The sequence below is a fragment of the Bombyx mori genome, chromosome 22 (genome assembly GCF_030269925.1).
Source record: "Bombyx mori chromosome 22, ASM3026992v2".
Classification (NCBI taxonomy): domain Eukaryota; kingdom Metazoa; phylum Arthropoda; class Insecta; order Lepidoptera; family Bombycidae; genus Bombyx; species Bombyx mori.
In genome coordinates, this window is record NC_085128.1 from 81,622 (window position 1) to 99,512 (window position 17,891).

At 43.8% G+C, this 17,891-nt stretch overlaps 2 protein-coding genes and 1 long non-coding RNA gene across 5 annotated transcripts in view; 2 read left to right on the forward strand and 1 right to left on the reverse strand.

Annotated features, from left to right (window-relative positions):
• The window catches only part of LOC101743498 (endoplasmin-like), a gene marked incomplete at its 5' end in the record, with an annotated part of 33,480 nt that extends 21,541 nt beyond the window's left edge, over positions 1–11,939 (reverse strand). Inside the window, 2 exon segments of the mRNA NM_001279474.2 lie at positions 7,016–7,035; positions 11,909–11,939.
• The window catches only part of LOC101742732 (protein vestigial), a 38,275-nt gene continuing 31,119 nt past the window's right edge, over positions 10,736–17,891 (forward strand). The window contains exon 1 of one of the 3 annotated variants that reach the window (XM_038019088.2): positions 10,736–11,011. The gene's annotated coding sequence lies outside the window, so the exon portion shown is untranslated. The remainder of the gene's footprint in view (positions 11,012–17,891) is intronic. The other 2 variants (XM_062674845.1, XM_012690157.4) reach the window with 2 other exon arrangements.
• Positions 16,028–17,134, forward strand: LOC134200923 (uncharacterized). The gene is made up of 2 exons (XR_009976035.1): positions 16,028–16,135; positions 16,628–17,134. It is a non-coding gene; the product is annotated as an uncharacterized LOC134200923 (long non-coding RNA).

A 17,891-nucleotide genomic window follows, 5' to 3' on the forward strand; every position in this document is an offset into this window, starting at 1 on the left:
CGGCTCCGACCTCTGGATCGTCTTCCATCCACTTTACTCGTCACTATGAGTCTCCAGGTTGTCAGAGGGTTTACTTGCTATATGGCCAAAATATTGGAGCATTCTATACAGTCATTTGGTTGATAGTCTCTGGTCAACTCTTAGCTCGTTGAGGATGGAAGCGTTCGTCCGGAAAGCCGTCCAAGGGATGCGCAACATGCGCCGCCAGCACCACATCTCAAACGCGTCTATGCGTCGCCTGTCTCACTCTTTTAAGGGCCTGGCCTCAGCCCCATACAAAAAGATTAAGAAAACAAGCGACTCAACAATTTGCACTTTCGTCTTCTTGAATATGTTCCGATCTCTCCATATTTTGTTTAGCTGGCTCATAGCGGATTTGGCCATTCCGATGGCCGATTTGGCCTTATTTCGGTTTCCGATCCACCTCTATTGGAAATAATCGAGCCGAGGTACACGAAAGTCTTGACGATGTCGTATTGGCCAAGAATATTATTTTCGTTAAGGGTGCGGGATTTATCCACGATCATGATCTTTGTTTTGGACTGGTTGATCTTTAGCCCCATTTCCTCGCTAACAATAACCAGACGTCGCAGCAGCTCTTCCATTTCCCCTTTTGATTACGTAACTAATGTGGTATAATCAGCGTATCGCAATGTTTACGCCCCCGACTGTGACGCCACCATCCCACTCGTCTAGGGTTTTCGCATTATGTATTCGCCATATATGTTAAATAAGACGATGCAACCCTGGCGCACAACTCTGTTGATTGTGCTGGGCCGATCCGTATCAATCCTTGTTCCGACAGGTACAGGGTTCTCATCAGCTGAATCAGATGGATGGGAACGCCCATGTCCATAAGCACATACCATAAATGTTTCCAACTAACACAGTCAGAGGTTTTTTGGTAGTCGACGAAGCATAGGATGGCTGGGATGTTATACTCATAGCACTTTTCTATGATAAGCCTTACATTGAGTATCTGTTCGCGAATTCTCTTTCCCTTAACAAATTCTGCTTGTTATTGTGGAATTTGCCAGTCTAGGAAGTGTGTAAGCCTTGAGTTAATGACATGCAGCAGAACTTTGCTAGTGTGTGATATCAGGGCAATAGTTCTATAATTGTTACACCTTCTGGTGGTAGTGCCTTTTTTGTGTAAGGGCAGTATCGCAGAGTGAGTCCAATCTTTCGGCCATTCATATGCATATTGAGTTGCATAAGTTTACAAGTTTCGCAACTCCCTTCTCTCCGAGGCCCTCGAAAACTTCGGCGGTAATATTATCGATGCCGATTGCCTTATTTGGTTTCAATTTTCCAACAGCGGCAGTTACTTCTGTGTATAGAATATTCGGCTCTAGCTCCATGTTGTTCTCCAGCTCGGCCTTCCTGTGGACTAACACGATGTGTTGGGGGTCCGCGGATTGAGTACTGGTGGTGCACTGCTCTTTCAGTCCATTAAATTTGCCTTTTCATTGTTATCGAGAGTTGGTTAAGCCCACTGAGTTTCTCGCCGGATCTTCTCAGTGGGTCGCGTTTCCGATCCGGTGGTAGATTCTGCGAAGCACTGCTCTTGCTAGGGCCAGTGTTAGCAACACCTCCGGTTTGAGCCCGAGAGCTCCCTACACGCTAGGGCAACGCTGAAATAGCCTATCAGCAAAGGTAGGATAAAAAAAAAGAGAGTTGGCCTGAGAGGGATACGAGGGGAGGCATGGTGACTATAATTTTCGATTTATGGGTCCTAGCTAGTTGCCAGTAGGTACGCTTGGGGAGAGGGAGTCCTTTTAAATAACCTTCCCACATCTTATTTCGGGCTTCGTATAGGCGAAATTTGACGTTCCGCTGTAGACGCATCCGAATCGGGTTTGATTCGGTAGGATAACGATCGTAGGACCGGATTAACGCGTTTCTAATTTATAGAAGATTCCTGAGCTCCGGGGATAGTCTGATGTGGTAGAATGGATGCGGGACTCGACTTTGATGTAATGCATTTCCTATCGCAGCGGATAGGTCATTTGTCAAGATATCTATGGATTCGACAGTATTCTAAAGGGATGGTGAGGAATCCGGACTGTAAAAGAGGATTGGTGGGGAGGAGGATTCTGCCAAGGTGATGCTTAGTTTCTTCAAATCCACTATGGTCCTCGTGACTGGGTCTGGGGTGAAAGGATGACCGAGCTGTTTGACGACAGGTCGGTGGTCAGAGTTAAGTTATGACATTACTTCGATGAATCTCAAGCACAGAGTTTCGTTCCTAAGCAGTGCCAGATCGATGGTGCTCGGGCGATGAGCGATATCATACGGGAAACATGTTGTGGTTAGAAGGCCGGTAATTTTGGGGGCGACGCTGCGGGTAAAGTTTTTCTACAGGGCTCTCGGGGCAACTACGATAGTTGGCGGGGTATCCTTGCTAAGGCATAGGATACAGTCGATTGGTGGGAGTACAGTTAGGGGTTCGGTCACTGTTTTGATATCACGCAAGCAGTGGATGGTGGCATGGTCGCCTAAGCATTTTAAGCAACGACAGCGTGCGTGCTATTTACTGTTCCAACATTGACTAGGTATATGAGCCACGCCTCAAGAGTCAATTACTCGTCCTAGCTTAAATAAACAGTATACCTACATGAAATGGGAATAAAAGAGGATTTCACATCGACATTATAAGGTACGTTCTCTACTTCATTGGCTTTAGCCAAGAGATTTATCTCACAGTGAATACGAATTAGAAGTCAGAAATTCAGAAGATAAAACTACGAGCTTCGTAAAGTAACTTGTTCAATTTACTCCAATGTAACTACCTAACAGCCACAAGGAATATTCAGTAGCAAGGAAAGTGCACTAATACGTTGATTTGTGCTGAAACGCCCAAATAGGTACAATACTTACATTCTGATAACAAAAATGTTAACAAAAGGCACCCGAAACTACTGTTTTCAAAAACATAGATTAACAACGCACAACCAGGCAGGCTAAAGTCTTCCAGGACGCAATCAGAAAAATCATTACATATCGATTACATACCTAAGAAGGAGGCAACATTACAACCAGGAGATATTATTATAAAACTACCATCAAGTTTACTGAACTTTCAAATTTTTTGAAAAGCTACTATATAATATATTTTTTTATTAAATTATATGGTATATATTAAAATATAACGTAACGGAAGTTTATAATATTTATATTTATAGCCTACAGACACAAAATTAATACATACATAAAAATATTTCTCTTAATATTCGATTTTTGCAAATTAAAATTACTTTCACATTTAATCTCTTATTTATATATTTTTCAATTATTTCATTTCACTCTTGAATTTTGTGCTAAAGACTACTTACTGAAATTTGACATTAAAAAAATATAAAATGAGGGGATTAAACCGTAAAAGTAGTTTTAATAACATATTTCTCATGTAAATATTCGAATATCTTGCAGCTTGTAAAATTAAATTGTGAAATGTAATGTAAAATTTATTAATTTAAATCTACCTTACTGTACTACGTCGGATTGTTGTACTGTTTGTTAGTACCTAGCGTGTTTCATTCTTAGTAATCATTCGAGTCTTTGAGAAATAACTGTCTTTATGTATCCCTCGTCGTAATCTGATCAGGAAGTCGCTTAGGCAAGTTGCACGTGGCTCTGGCGGCCACTCAGACACCTTTTTTTTTTTTTTTTTTTTTATGATTGAAAGTTTACTGGTGGCCCGAAGGCCTTTCCAGTTTCACCAGGACAGGTGGGCGAGCAAAGGCTCAGCCAAGAGGGGTGGGATTTGCTAACAACTGCCCGAGCGCCTCCGAAGGAGACCTAACAACTCAAGAGCAATTGTTTCGCGAATGAATCTACTACCGGATCGGAATCGCGACCCGCTGAGAAGATCCGGCGAGAAACTCAGCGGGCTGATGCATGGGTTAGGTTGCACGTCGACCTCTTTGTCGAGTTCGACGAGTACGGTTACCGGGGTCCCTAAGCCTGCCCCTAGTATTAGAGCTGAAGGCATCTAATGCAAAGGTTATTGGATCTGATGGATCCGTAAGGACGTGTCTAGGGCGTCGACGGTGACTGGCTCCTGCATGATCAGGATTCGGGGAGTAGTCAGCGGCGGCAACGATAAGGCGATTATCATGACGCATAGCCGTATCGAAGTATCGTTCCGACGCTGACTTCATGTATTTCCGAATTGATTCGAGGCCCAGGTCGTCGTGTAGGTCAACGTTCCTCACGAACCACGGAGCCCCGACAGCTAACCTGCAAAAGCGGGATTGTAGGGATTGGAGGGTGTCTATGTGTGTGCGGGCCGCGTGAGCGAACACCACACTCGCGTAAGTCATGACGGGCCTTATGCAAGTTTTGTAAAGTGTCACCTTGTTCCGAAGGGACATTTTACTCCGCTTACAGATCATGGGGTAGAGTCTACCGAGAATAAACGCGGCACGGTCACGGACTGATTTTATATGCGGGCGGAATGTCATCGATGCATCCAGGGTAACGCCCAGGTTACCTTCCTGGCCCAGGGTATGGGTTGTCTAAAGAGAGTAATCGGGGGTGTGAGATTCCTCCTCCTAATCCGGGAGGAAATCCGTGTGGAGCTTCCCCTCTGAAATAGCACCGCAGTACTTTTCGCTGGGTTGATGTCTATGCGCCATTTTCGGAACCACTGTCCTAGGGCTAGGGCTGCGCTCTGAAGCTTCTTCGCGATTAGGGACTTATTTCTACTAGAATAGTAAACAGTCGTGTCGTCGGCGAATAAAGCTAAATGGGTCGGCGGCGACCGGGGAATATCGTTGACGAATAAGCTAAATAGGAGGGGTGAGAGGACAGAGCCTTGCGGGACTCCAGCTGTGAGAGGTCGTGGGGAGGAGCGGGTTCCCTCGACTCGATATCGAAAAGAGCGGTTCGACAAGAAGTCCCGTATGATGAGCACGAGACTATCCGGCACGCCCATGTTGAATAGTTTGAAAATCAAACCATTGTGCCAGACTTTGTCGAACGCTTTTGCGACGTCGAAGAAGAGAGCTCCCGTGTATAACGGTTTTGGTCGATTAAGCCCCACAAGAATGTGCTCCGTGAGGCGGTGCACCTGTTGAACGCATGAGTGATTTGTACGGAATCCGAATTGTTCATCGATAAGAATGCCCTTGGATGAGACAAAGTCTCTGAGGCGTTTGTAGAGCAGACGCTCATACAGTTTGCCTAGAGACATGAGGAGGCTAATCGGGCGGTAGCTCGTCGGATGATTTTTTGGTTTACCGGGTTTATGTATGCCGATAACGTCCGCTTCTTTCCACACCGCGGGAAAGATACAGTTCGCCATAGCGGCATTGAAAATAGATGCCAACATCACGATGAGTTGGACGGGTAGAAGTTTAATAACGCGGTTGGATATACCGTCGGAACCGGGAGCCTTGCGAGGACGTAGGTCTTTGATCAAGTCTTTAACTTCCATCGGGGTGACGGGTGGTAACGCATCAGAGGGTGGCAAGGAGGCTCTGCGTTCTACCTCACTGTCTACTAATTCTACATGAACAGGGTCCACGGATTGAGTGCTGGGCGTGCACTGGGTTTGCAATGTATCGGCCAGCAGCTCTGCTTTTTCGTCATCATCGAACGCCGCGAGTCGGCCTGAGGGGCCTACGAGGGGGGGCATAGTTACTACCGTATCCGATTTGAGAGTACGAGCTAAGCGGTAGTAAGACCTTTGAGAGGGCGCGAGTCCTTCTAAGAAATCAGACCATCTGGCATCTCGGACTTCGGTGATGCGAGACTTTACGTCGCGTTGTAGGGCACGCATTCGAATACGATTTTCCGCGGTAGGATACCTATCGTACGCACGGATCGAGGCGTTCTTAGCTCTAAGGAGTTCCCTAATATCGTCGGGCAATTTGAAGCGGTGAAGGAAGTCCTCCGCTACAACTTGCTTCGATGACCTATCTAATGTCGAGGTGATGTGTGACGTTACGATGTCTATGGCTTCAGCGGTATCCTGAGGAGACGGGATAGAGTCCGGACTAAACGGAAGCGATGGTGGATCAGATTCAGCCAGGCTGATGCCCAGCGTGTGCCAATCCACCACAGTCCTAGTGACGGGAACGGAATCGGGAGCGCGACCGAGCTTCATAACGACGGGACGGTGGTCTGAATCTAACTCTGAAACTACTTCGATCGAGTGTAAGCGCAGAGTTACGTTTTTTAATAACGCTATGTCGAGTATATCCGGGCGATGCGCGATATTTAGCGGGTAGTGAGTCGGGGTTAGCGGAGCGACGATATCGAAGGCGAGATCATCGACTAACGCGTCAAGCCGCCTGCCATTCGGGGTTGTGGTGTGTGAGTTCCACCTGATGTGTTTACAATTTAGGTCGCCCGCCAGAATGACAGAGCTCCCCATACCGAGCAGCGCCTCGATATCACTGCTTAGAACGATCTTATCCGGTGGAAGGTAAACGGACGCGATAACGATCGGCGCGTGTCCCGTCAGTGAGATTCGGCACACTGATGCTTCGATATTAGCGAGCGCGGGAGGATCGAGCGGGACGCAATGCAGGGCTCTTCTATAGTAAATGACGGTACCACCACCACGGGCAGAGAGCCTGTCGTTCCTGACCATGTTATAGTTCGCGATTTTAGGGTCACGGCGCGCGGGCTTAAGTAGGGTCTCCTGCACTAAAAAGATATCAATTTGGTGGTCACGCAAAAGGTCAGAAACCTGATCACGTTGATTTGCGAGACCGTAAGCGTTAAAAAATCCTATCGTTACGGATAGGGGCTTTATTCTACTTATATACGCCATTGATTACCGGCGGAGTGAGGGGAGGACGTACGTATTTAATGACGCGTATACGTCGGCGTATTCCTGCACAACGGCGATAAAGTGTTGTGCAGTGGAGGCAGCGCGAATGGCGTCGCCCAAAGCGTTAACGCGCTCAAAGTTGATCGACTGAAAGAAGTCGATCGCTAAAGCGAGATTGTCGGACGCGGTCGGAGGGCAAGTCGCGGGAGAGGGACGAGTCGCGGGGGCGGGACGAATCGCGGAGGAGGGAGTTGTAGCCGTGTTCGTGTACGGCAGCGGTTTTGCCCAGGCCGAGACACTGGGCACCGCCGCCGGAACGAACGCTGGCTTAGCCTGCGACGCAGAGGGTGCCGAGGCTTTGATGTCTGGGCCGGAAGCTCGGAGGCGGTTTTGGCGGGCGACGCGGCGATTTATTTTAGGGGCTCGGGGGCAACCACGGTAATTCGCGGGGTGACCCTGTGTTCGACACAGGACGCAGCTAGGCGGTTCCGTCGCGGTTTTTTGGTCGCGAGCGCAGAGGGCCGTGGCGTGATCGCCCAAACACTTAACACATCGGGGGCGCGCGTGACAGTTACGGGAAGAGTGCCCGTACAATTGACAGTTATGGCACTGGCTAGGAGTGCCTTTTTTATGGGGGGCTTCGACAGCGATACCAGAGAGCCTACAGACGGTCTGTGTGTTAAAGATTTTCTTACCCTCGGGGGTAGGCTGGAGAGCGACTAGAACCATATTATATGGCTCCCTACCGCGACCGGTGTGCATACGGTGCACAGAATTCACTGGTAGGCCTTGTTCTAACAGGTCGGCTTTTACGAGCTCTACATCTAACTCTTTAGGGATTCCGCGTATTACAACGCGGAGTTCGCGCTCCTCCTGGAGCGTATACGTATGGAAACTTATACGCTCCTTACGGAGGTAAGAAGAGAGGGCCCTATGGTCGTCGGGTGTTTGAACCTTAATTTGAATGCCGTTCGCGAGGTTACGGGCATTCGTGAAATTTATATTTTTGGCCTTAAGGGCCAGGCAAACTCGATCCCAAGCTGCCTTCTCCTGAAGGATAACCGGGGGAGGGGTCTGGGTTTTATTTTGTGCCACCGGACGCGGCGACGGAGTGGCACGGGCTGGGGGCGCAACGGGAGTCTGAGGGCGGGGGCGCGACGCGTTCACGGCTTTGCTAATTTTAGCGGCCGCGGGAGCTCGAGACTCCGCGGCACGCTTCTTACCCTTCTGTACCAGGGTGAATCCATCCGTCGATGAGGCGGGGGCGAGGTCGACCTCCATGTCCGAGTCAGAGTCGGAGCACGAGGAGGCGGGTGCAGGCGACCTACGAGCAAGTGTAGGTGTTTTAGAGGGCGCGACGGAGGCCGCGGATGATCGCTCAGCTGAAACGATGGTCACGGCGGACGACGCAGCAGCTTTTCTCGCCAGTATAGGCGACACGGGAGCGGCAGGCACGACAGAGGCTGCGGTGCTCAATGCAGAAGCTCTGCACGCAGGTACAGGCGACGCAGGAGCAGCGAGCGCGGCGGAGTCCTCGAGAGGGCTCGCAGTGTGATTGGCCTTGAAGGCCAAAAACTCCGAGGCGAGCTGTGGGTGGCGAAGTCGGAGGAATTCCGCGAATACAGCGTCCATGATCGCTGAGTACCCAGGTGGGGCGGCCCCGGGTCTTGAAAACACTCGCCTTGCGGCGAGGCCCCAACTTCTCGGACCTGAGCGGTTCTATTGAACACAGGTGGCAATGCGGCGCGATTACTACAGGACAAAGAAAAAGCACAACAAAACAGAAATTACGAAAAGAAACAAAACAAATAAATACTTGCAGGAAACCACTTTGTCGGCAGATGTACCACGAACACAGAAACAACAAAAGGAAACAAAACAAATAAAAACTTCCAGAAAGAGCACTTAGTCGGCAGATGTACCACAAACACAGGCCGCGCGAACAATGGCCGGGCTAACAAAAGCCGGGCGAACAAAGACCGGGCTATCGAGTGGACGATGAGCACGTCCGCACGTGACGGGTGCCTCTATCGGAATCCACTCAGACACCATTACGTTACCTAAATGTACTCTTCAGCAGTTGCGCTTCGGTACGAGCCCTGCGAACTTCTATCGAGAACGTGCAGTTGCTCTTAATGACCCTACGTGTTTTTTGTGAAGGAAGGATTATTATGACCCGGAGGCCTTTCCACTTTCGCCAGGACAGGTGAGTGAGCATAGGTTCGGCCAGGTGGAATGGGATTTGCTAACAGGTGGCCGAGCGCCTGCGGAGGAGACCTAACAACTCTATCGGATCGTAATCGCGACCCTATGAGAAGATCCGGCGAGAAACGTCGTCGTTTTGAAATCGTCATGGCCTACAGGATAAGACGTCCGGGACATTCGAATCTAGCGATGCCCCAGTGTTCGAATCCCGCAGGCGAGTACCAATTTTTATAATGAAATACCTACGTAGGTACTTAAGAAATGTTCACGATTGACTTTCACGATGAAGGAATAACATAGTGTAATAAAAAACAAATCCGCAAAATTATAATTTGCGTAATTAGTGAATTACTGGTGGTGCTGGTGGACCTCTTGTGAGTCCGCGCGGGTGGGTATCACCACCCAGCCTATTTCTGCCGCGAAGCAGTAATGCGTTTCGGTTTGAAGTGTGGGGCAGCCGTTGTAACTATGCTTGAGACCTTAGATCTTATATCTCAAGGTGGAAGGCGCATTTGCGTTGTGGATGTCTATGGACTCCAGTAACCACTTATCACTTGGTGGGCTGTGAGCTCGTCCACCCAACCAATCAATAAAAAAAAAGAACTTTCTTAACGGAGCACGTATTTTGGTAATAAAATTCAATGATTTGCAAGCGCTGTGCGTTTGTAAGACGATTCATGGGTAAGTTATAGTAGGTATGTAGGTAGGTATATCAAACTGAAGATGTTGACAGTGACATAAAACACGAAACGTGCGTGAGCTGTCAAAAGCAGTGCTGCCAAAAAGAAAATAGTTAAAAAATCACTAGGTACCTATATAATATGTGTAGTACCTACTCTAAAAAACCTTTATCAAACTGATAATCAACAGCTATACCTAATAGGTATACCTATAAACACGTAATAAAAAATATGAGCTTTTCTTTTTCGCTTGCTTATACATACAACTACCTACTTTCCGTTTACATATTAAGTAGTTATGTACATATACCTATATGTACAAATTTAAGCGTACCCACGTATTTTCCTAAGAATTTCCCAATACGGGAGTCCTACGTTATTACCATCAGTGATGTCAAATGAACGATTTGTGGGTACATACTACTACATACCTATGGGAATGCCAATATGCACATACGTACAGTTTCATAAATTTTTAAACGTTAAATTCTTTAATTTATAAACCATGTAAAGCAGGTACCGTGTATACTGGCGGATAGGTGCGGATATAGCTTAATGGGTTCATGTACCTACTGCAGTCTGCAGCCATTATCTATTAAACTGTATTTGATTTTTGTAAGTGCCCATAAAGATTAGGTATTAACTGTACTTTTTCTTTAACGCAGACCGCAGGACAAAGGCGAAACATCTCAGCTGGAGTGAGGAGCGACTTGGTCCTCTCCTCTGACGATTGAGGCCGGTGAACGCTTGCCAAGCCTAATCTGAGGGTAGTTTCTGACATTGCAGTTCTCCGCTTCGTAAGTTTGATGACAGTCTAGCCTATAGCGTGACGGGACAGTCTTTCCAATTTCATCTAGTACAAAATGGGAAGTCATTAGAAAAAGTGTGTAATAAGTGAATAAGTAGAACTTAAATTTCGTATTTAATCATATCTCGAGAAACCGATGATGGGTTTGAATCCATTCAAAGAATCGTATCTGTAGAGTGCGTGCACAAAAAGTGTGAGCCAATGTGGGCGGTGGGCGGAGCGCCGGTGGGTCGCTGGTGGGTCGGTGGCGGGGCGGAGTGCCGCAGGAGCGAGTGGCGCAGTGGCGTGCGGCGCCTCGCTGCGACCGAACCTGGCGACCAGCGCCGCGTGTCGTCGCGAGTGAGTGCACAGTGGGAGTGCGGCGGCTGCTGACCGCGCAGTGCTTCGTGCCCAGTGATCGGGGTCTCCGTTACGTACTGTGATATTACAAGTCTGCTTCATTAAAACAATCGACAGTTTAGTAAAACTGAACGTGCGTCCGGTGCCACTGTAAGTGTTCTCTCACTGATCCCGACGACACACAGTGCTTCAATAGTGAGTGATGCTTCTTATTTAAATGTTATTGTGTTCGTTGAATGCGAAAAACGCGAAGAGATAGACGATCAGTTAATTTTGTTTTATTATAGGTATACATTATTACCTATATGAATTATTGAATGTTTTATAATATATTTATTACCACCATGTGACCATTATATAAAAAGTAACGAAAAATGACAAACAGATTTGCAATGCCGTTAATAACAACTCATATAGGTGTGCGCTCTATGTACTCCCGTATGTTCCCGGGCTCCTTATGTCCGAATGACACTCAGCATCATATACCTACATGTTGAGTTAGGTATAAATACATATATAATGTGCACCACAGTGATTATAACGTGCACCCCTTCTAATCATTTGTAGTTACTTATTTGAGTTTCATCTCATCAAATGCAACTTACTTTGTTATACTCAGTATTGGTAGCCATCGGAGTATACGCCTTGTTCGCCGCTGGCTGGTAGTCTGCGCACTGCACAGTGCTCTGTCGATGGTAGGCGGGCCTTCGTTTGCTTAAAGCGGCTCCGAGTCGTGTCTAGTGGGTACCGAGGAGCGGTGGTATGCAGCTGTTTCAATTTTTTGCAGTATCGATTTTTATAAAAAAATAACTTATAATAATTGAAAATGCAATAATAAAATAAAATATATATATTTAGGCACAGCAAGGGCATAGAGTTAACTATTCAAACCCGTTCTATTTATAATATAAATTGTTTATCTAATTATTACTGGCCGGGCGTAATCCTCAGATAAGTATCGACAGTCACATAAGATGCCATTGATACTTTAATGGTGTCGCTCTGGGGGCTGTGGGGGCTCGTCCACACACTCGTGCAGTAGTGTGTGGATGCTCTTTACACGACCTAGTACTTGTTTGACAACATCATATTTATTATCATACATAATATTATTATTATATTACTGGTGGTAGGACCTCATGTGAGCTCGCACGGGTAGGTACCACCACCGCGCCTATTTCAGCCGTGAAGCAGTAATGCGTTTCGGCTTGAAGGGTGGGGCAGCTGTTGTAACTATACCGAGATCTTAGAACTTATATCTCTAGGTGGGTGGCGCATTTACGTTGTAGATGTCCATGGGCTCCAGTAACCACTTAAAACCAGGTGGGCTGTGAGCTCGTCCACCCATATAAGCAATAAAAAAAAAACAGAGTCCCTTCTTTATTTCGCCGTAAAATCGTGTTTTATGTAATTAACACCACAGTTGAAACACTAGGAGTTTTATTATTGTAGCGGCATAAACAATTCTAAGTTATTATATTATATTAGTTATTATACACATTTTATTTTATTTTACGTTTTAAATTTTCGGCGGTAAAAAGGTCCCGTGTCACAGACTATCTTCTTTTTCCCACCACTCGTGCACTCCGGCTTACGCATCATAAAAAGGCGTGTTCTTAAACGCCACAACGTGATCACTTTTACTGTTACTATATTGAGACCTTACAACTTATATCTCAAGGTGGGTGGCGCATTTACGTTATAAATGTCTATGGGCCCCATTAACCACTTAACAGCAGGTGGGCTGTGAGCTCGTCCACCCATCTAAGCAATAAAAAATAAAAATATTTACATTCATATAGGTGCCGGGTAACGGGCAATTACCATGATCCCATTAATTGCAGCTTCTCCGCTCCCTTAGAGTCGAGAACGCCAAAGAGCTTGTTCGGGTGCAAGGCGAGGATACGTTCACTCGTCGCAAGCACAGACTTTAATAAATGGTTTCCATTTTAAAAGTAGTACTTTCAAATAATGTGAAAATATTAATCAATTATCGAATTTATTAACGCACTGTTTTGGATTTCATGAAAAATGTTGCCCTCTACATTTACATTTTCATCTTTTTCATATAATGATATCTTGAGCTCTCAACCTACTGACTAAAAAATATATATTAATTTCTTTATTAGACTTTTTTATTGTCAGATATCATGAAGGTGGTTCAAAAGTTTGAAACTGTGTTTCGAGTTTACAAACCAAATGTAACTGGAATCAATACTAGCGTAACAAAGAACATGGTTTTATATTATTTTAAAAATAGGCAAGAAAGCATCGCCGTCAAATATCTATTGAAACATTTTGGCGCACGTATGTACGTGACCTACTCACCGGTATTTTCGATTATTATTTCTTACTAAGTATATTCTACTAGATACTAGAAGGTACTAGAAGCTGCCACCAGAGCGTTAACAGGACCTTGCAACAACATAGAGTAAGACTTATCCATATATATAAAAATTAATTGCTGTTCGTTAGTCTTGCTAAAATTCGAGAACGGCTGGACCTATTTGGCTAATTTTGATTGGAAGACCAGAGAAGGTTTAAAAGGTAGATAAATATGAAAATTCTCGGAATTAAATAAAAATAACAATTTTGTTTTTCTTTTGGTGTCCCCCCCCCCGTCGGACGGATTCCTTTTGTTTGTTTTAAGTTTATTTTATTCAAAAGTTTAGGTCTTTTATTTATCGATTGAGGTACTACGAAGTCTGCCGGGTCAGCTAGTCACTTATATTATATTATTTGACGCCAATAAAAAAAAAAAAGGTTTCAATCAAATTTCAAGATTTGGATCAGAATATACCTACCAGTGCAACTAATAGCTTTGCACAAAATGTTCACTCTGGAAAATATCTTAATACATTTTAGCAACCTAATACATTTGCTTCTAATTTAGAACGAGAGATAATCTTCTTTTAACTTTTTGCTAGCCCACCGTTGCGAAGGCCATGCTCACCACGTACAGGCGGTTGTCGACTCCACGCCTGGCCGCTGATATTATACATCTCCTTCTTTGTCGCATCACTCTTGTCAGAGCGGTCGTGCTCGTCATTCAGTATCATTGCTGTGGGCAGATGTTATGTGCCTTACGAGTAATCTTATATTATAGATATAATGCATAAAAAAACCAAAGTAGCCAAAATAAATTTATATTGATTCCCTCTGAAGCCAACAACGAGAAATACACCATGATTAGGAATCACTGCAATAGAATGAATACGGATGCTTTTCGCCGCCATATCCATACACTAATTTATAATAGTGATCTAGCAAAAGTCGGGATGTTCTTAAGTTATTAGGTGTTGGAATGTCAAGATCAGGTACACCGCATGATATTCATGCCCTCAAATCCCAGTTTTCTTCGTCTCCTAATGTGGACCCTAACGATAAACGTAAAATCTTATATTGTCTATTTAACTGTTCAACTATCCTTTCATTCCACTTTAATCAATTTACTGCAAGAGATGTTAAAAAGGTTATCTTTTCTCTACTTTCAAACGAGTGAGGATTTGAAAGCATTAGTCGCAACGGATACGGATTTAAGACGAAATCATCCGTATCCTTAATGACCTCATATGAAATAGCGCTTGCTCTTCTTCGTTCAAAGAATCACGAAGTCGTCGTGCCCTAGCGGATAAGACGTCCCATGCATTCGTGTTGAGCGATGCACCGGTGTTCGAATCTCAGGCGGGTACCAGTTTTTCTGATGAAATACGTACTCAACAAATGTTCACAATTGACTTCCACAGTGAAGGAATAACATCGTGTAATAAAAATCAAACCTGCAAAATTATAATTGCGTAATTACTGGTGGTAGGACCTCTTGTGAGTGCGCGCGGGTGGGTACCACCACCCTGCCTATTTCTGCCGTGAAGCAGTAATGCTTTTCGGTTTGAAGGGTGGGCAGCCGTTGTAACTATACTTGAGACCTTAGAACTTGTGTCTCAGAGTGGGTGGCGCATTTTCATTGTGGATGTCTATGGGCTCCAGTAACCACTTAACACCGGGTGGGCTGTGAGCTTGTCCACCCATTTAAGCAATAAAAAAATTATTATACAATTGCCTAAAAAATTCAAATTATTTCTAAATGTAGGCCTATTTTTATTTTACCTTTTCTCTTGAAAGTAACCGAGGGTTTGCTTAGTTGTCCACTCAGTAGTCACTCTTACCCATCTAGACACAACCTAACGACCTGGTTTTCGTGCCATCGTAACTCGACGACGACTCGACCTTTGTTATAGACGACACATGGCTGGGTGTGAAACCGGGCAGCCTACAGTCGTTACACCCTTTATTTTAGTAGCGGATGTAACAATGTTGATTGTGAGATCTTTTGGTAATACTCAGCTTCGTTTACTTATCTATTTCTGTGGTAGATTGGGTTCAGAGTTCCCTGTTCCCCGTACGGGCGCGTTGAGGATTGTTCTCTTTATATTGTTGCGCTTGCTAGTGTTCAAGGCGGTGTGCCATCTCATCTCTTTGCTATTTTTATCAATCCATATCGAATTCTCTCACTTCTATCTATCATCTCTATGCAGTCGATTTCCAAATATATTCATAGGCTCGACGACACTTTGGATGAAGCTGTTAACAGCATGGGCTGCGATTTGCGAAATATAGCTGACTAGAAGAGACGCTTTCCGGTCATCGAAACTATGATCACGGCTTTCAATTACGCGATTAATTTTTTATTGCCCTTGTAGGCAGACGAGCATAAGGCCCACCTGATGGTGAGTGGTTACCGTCGCCCATGGACTTCAGAAATGCCAGGGGCAGAGCCAAGCCGCGGCCTACCGCACAAAAACTGACATTCTCTCTTTTTAGAATATTCTGCTTAACCCATTCACCCACACTATTTGAAAGAGTGATTTAAATGGTTCGCGCTCATCCCAGACATGTTCACTAAGAACATCAAAGCACCTCACACTGACACCCATATCTTTAGACATTTTCTCAAATATTCCCCTACTTTAACTCATCCGAGGAAGCCGAGAATTTCTATAAAACTTACTCGGGCTTGGTATTTTTAGTCGACCATTACAATATTCCTCAACTCTACTCGAGTGAGGTAGAGTCGAGGTACTGCATTACCACGACTTCATCAGTTCGAGGAAAATTTGCCAAGCCAGCGTCAAACACATAGAGATCTGTAGTCTATGGTCATTGTTTAATGTCAAAGTCAAGCTGCCACTGTCTGTTTGACACTAGACGCATTGAACTTGTTTGATGTTTTAGCTGTCTGAGTTATTTAATGATGTTATAGTAAAAACATCACTGGAGTTATTCGTAAATCTAAATCTAATGTGCGGTAAATTTGAAAGTGTAGGTATTATTTATTTTCTAACCGATTATTATTTTAGACTAGCTGACCCGGCAGACTTCGTAGTGCCTCAATCGATAAACTTTTATATAAAATAAACTATTTGTTTTAAACAAACAAAAGAAATCCGTCCGACGGGGAACACATCAAAGGGAAAACAAAATTGTTATTTTTATTTAATTCCGAGCATTATCATATTTATCTGCCTTTTAAATCTTCTCTGGACTTCCACAAATAATTCAAGACCAATATTAGCCAAATCGGTGTAGCCGTTCTCGAGTTTTAGCGAGACTAACGAACAGCACTGAATTTTTATATATAGGGTAAAGCCGAGATAGATGCCCCACTTTTTGAAATAGTCATGTAATTTTGAAAATATTAATTTTATACGAATAATTTCTATTAATGTAGTTAGCTCAATCCTTTATGTTTAATTAGTATAATTTTTTTTTAACCTATCAAATACAGATTTTGTAGAAATTCGTTTTTCGTAGAACCTTTTTTTGGAGGATAGATGCCTACCTGTGTGGATAGTTGCCCCACCAAGAAAATACTGAGTAGGATAGATGCCTGCAGTGCAGGATAGATGCCCTTTATATCGTGTAAACGAAAAAACCAAACCAAATATTAAGAAGTTCTATTCCTAACAGAGCAATAATTGTCTCCAAGAAACATAGGTCATAATAATAAAAAATATTTTGTATTTTTTAAGTCTTTGAATGTTTATAATTAAAAGATAATTGTCATATCACAGAAATGATCATAATTAAATTTTTAAAGCGTTAAGTAAGCGTAAGCTAAATTACAATTTTTTTAGTTTCAACATGCATTATCCTATTTTTTAATAAAATTAAATTTTACAAATATTTATTCAACAAAAATATAAACTCTTAATTGTTTATAAAATATTCACATTAAGTGTCAATGTGTATGTACATTGCAAAATCGTATTTTTTTATATTAAATTAACACAATAAAGGTATCTTTATTATTTTGTCCAATTGAAGTTAACTGAATAGTGCTTTAAATTTTTCACATCTTCTACATCATTTCTGAAAAACACGTTTCATGTAGCTAGTTCTGAAACACTAAAGATTGAATCCAGTCGGATTGCGACTTCGTATTTTTATAGTTTTCAAAACGTTCAATGCAGATATTATTACATGCGTTTTAAGTTTATCCCTTAGATTTCTTTAGGGGCAAATCTATTGTTTTATTTCCTTTCATTTTATAGTTAAGTGGATTGTCTTCATCTTCGCTTCTTGAACTGTAAATCAGTTGTTTGTGTTTTATGTTTTCGTGGCATATTTCTGCTATATTCTGAAATGGTAGAGTATGGAGGGATAGATGCCTCTAAAGGCACCTATACCCCAAAAAATCAGGGCAACTATCCTTTGTGATAAGGATAGATGCCCAAATTTTTTGTAAATAAATTATAAACTTAATAGCATTTATTTACACCTAGATGCAGACTCAATGAACCAATATATTCACGTAGTAAAAAATATAATGGAATTTTACACTAATTATAAAGTTATACCACGCTAAATTTTTTACGTGTTCGTGAAATTCCGCGCGGAGAAAATTACATGCACGAGGAAAACACTTCGTCACCACGCGATTTTCAAATGGTAGATAAGGTATAGGGTGACTGTGGTTCCTACTTATTAAATTCATTTTTTGTCATGAGTGCGGGAAGTTAGGTTTTTAGAACATGAGGCATCTATCCCGCTGCGGCATCTATCCAGGTTTTACCCT